This window comes from Strix aluco, chromosome 31, assembly GCF_031877795.1.
Source record: "Strix aluco isolate bStrAlu1 chromosome 31, bStrAlu1.hap1, whole genome shotgun sequence".
Lineage (NCBI taxonomy): Eukaryota > Metazoa > Chordata > Aves > Strigiformes > Strigidae > Strix > Strix aluco.
Genome location: NC_133961.1, coordinates 1,210,731 through 1,213,820, shown reverse-complemented (window position 1 = coordinate 1,213,820; position 3,090 = coordinate 1,210,731).

Below are 3,090 nucleotides of genomic sequence, written 5' to 3'. Positions count from 1 at the left end.
TACATGCCGTTTATACTAATTAGAACAAAAGCTCACCTGAATACTAACAATATTTTTCTTTGGGGAGAAAAATAGCTAATAAAACTCTATTACAAGCACATGAAAGTAAACAAACCCATTTTTAAACAACAAAATGAGTTTGAAAAGTCCAAAACCGAAATTAGCCGTCATAAACCAGAGGATTTGCCAGCCACAAAACCCTTACTTTCAGCTTGATTATGCAACTTAAATGACACCTATCTGCATTTTAATCCCTGTGCGGAAGTCCGTTAGTAGAATTAATAATTATGATCAAAACCCATGAAAGTCCATGCTAATGATAAGATAAAGAACTTACTCCCACCACCTACAGTGAGAAGCTAATCTTCCTCAATGTCCTAATCTACTGACATAGAGGGTTTGATCTGAAATAAGCTCTTAATAATGAATAATCTGGCTATGAATATGATTCTGCTGAGCAGAAAATGGAAGATTAAAGAAGGAGCTCTGAAGAATTAGCTCTTATTTCTTCCAATTTTAAGATTGCTTCTGCAGTGCCCTCCCTCTATCCCCCCGCAAAAAAGACCAAAAAAAAAAAAAAAAAACCAACCCCCAAAAAAACAAAGACACATCTTTTTTGATAGCTGCTGCCACCTTAAGGACACACTCTGACAGAGCTGGGGTGCTGAGGTCCCTGCTTGGCACAGATTGTGCAGCTGTGTGCTGGTTTCAGCTAGGGTGGAGTTACTTTTCTTCGCAGTAGCTAGCATGGGGCTCTTCTGGGTTTGTGCTGGAAACAGCGCTGATACCAGAGGGCTGGTTTCGTTACTGCGGAGCCGTGCTTACACAGAGCCAAGGCCTGTCCTGCTCCTCACCCCACCCCACCAGGAGCTGGGAGGGGACACAGCCGGGACAGCTGACCCCGACTGACCCCAGGGGGGTCCCAGCCCATATGGCGTCATGCTCAGCAACAAAACTAGGGGCAAGGTTGACAGGGGGCCGCTGCTCAGGGACGGGCTGGGCATCGGTCAGTTGGTGTTGAGCAATTGTTTTCGTTTGCATCATTTGACTTTTTTGCGTTTTATTTCTTTCTCTTTGTTATTTACCTTTTCATTATAATTTTTTCTTATTATTACTTTTTTTATTTCAATTATTAAACTGTTCTTATCTCAACCCATGAGTTTTCTCACCTTTACCTTTCCAATTCTCTTCCCCCATCCCACTGCGGGGGAGCGAGCAAGCAGCTGCATGGTGCTTAGTTGCTGGGTGGGGTTAAACCACGACATGCTGCTCCTTGGTGTTTGTCTGGGGCAGACAGCAAAAGCTGCAAGCTGCCGTTTATGCCAGGGCACCGACTCTTCGATGGAGAGGTGGCAGAAAAGCCAAGCCCCTTCCTTTAACATGCAGCCCAGGAGTTTGAATTTGACACTTGCAGGAAGTCAGCTTCCTACCTGTTCAGTTTAGCATCTTTGTGTACATGTACTTCACAAAGTACAGACAGGTGAGACAAATTACAATTAATATTTATTTACTTGTGTCTGAAAACTGTAACAAGAGCAGAGGTTACTTTGGCTTAGCAGATGATTCTCCATTGCAACTGACCTCCTTAACCAGATAAGGCAGATTTGAATAAATGACCACGGAGCAGTGAGTTTCAAAAGCATTAGGTACCTCCATATTTGGATGCCAAACTTGAAACACCCTGGAGGGTATATGTACCCTTTGGGAAATACAGAGCATGGAAAAATCAGAGTCCTTTATAGTCTATCCTTAATTCAGCATCCAAATATTTATGATGGGTGATCTTATTGATGTCATTTGAACTGTGACTAAGCAGCTTCCTAGGTATGGCGAATATCTAAAGGACATCTAACTCTGAAATCCATATAAAGAAATGTCAATCATCAGGGACTGTAATTATTTTTTTCTTCTTTTTTGATGAAACAACTGGGTCCAGAAAATCACAGAATCACAGAATGGTTTGGGTCAGAAGGGACCTTAAAGATCATCCAGTTCCAACCCCCCTGCCATGGACAGGGACACCTTCCACTAGCCCAGGTTGCCCAAAGCCCCGTCAAACCTGGCCTTGAACCCTTCCAGGGAGGGGGCAGCCACAGCTTCTCTGGGCAACCTGTGCCAGGGCCTCACCACCCTCACAGGGAAGAATTTCTTCTTTCTATCTAATCTAAATTTACCCTCTTTCAGTTCAAAACCATTACCCCTCGTCCTATCCCTGCATTCCGTAATAAAGAGTCCCTCCCCATCTTTCCTGTAGCCCCCTTTAAGTACTGGAAGGCCACTACAGGGTCTCCCCAGAGACTTCTCTTCTCCAGGCTGAACACCCCCAACTCTCTCAGCCTGTCCTCATAAGGGAGGTGCTTCAGTCCCCCAGTCATCTTCATGGCCTCCTCTGGACCTGCTCAAGAAGGTCCATGTCCTTCTTATGTCAATGACCCCAGAGCTGGACACAGGTGGGGTCTCACAAGAGCGGAGTAGAGGCAGAAAATCCTCTCCCTCACCCTGCTGCCCACACTGCTCTGGATGCAGCCCAGCACACGGGTGGCTTTCTGGGCTGCAAGTGCACATTGCTGGCTCACAGTCAGTTTTCCATCCGCTAATCCCTCCAAGTCCTCCTCCTTGGGGCTGCTCTCAATCCACTCCTCACCCAGCCTGTGTTTGTGCCTGGGATTGCCCCAACCCATGTGCAGGACCTTGCACTTGGCCTTGTTGAACTTCATGAGGTTTGCATGGACCCACCTCTCCAGCCTGTCCAGGTCCCTCTGGATGGCACATCCCTTCCCTCCAGCGTGTCGGCCGCACCACACAGCTTGGGGTCATCAGTGAACTCACTGAGGGTGCACTCGATCCCACTGTCCATGTCCCCAACAAAGATGTTAAACAGCACCAGTCCCAACACCGACCCCTGAGGAATGCCACTCAACATGGCTCTCCACTTGGACATCAAGTCATCAACTTCAACTCTTTGAGTGTGACCATCCAGCCAGTTCTTTATCCACCAAGTGGTCTGTCTTTCAAATCCATATCTCTCCAATTTAGAGACAAGGATGTCGTGCGCAACAGTGTCAAATGCTTTGCACAACTCCAGGTAGA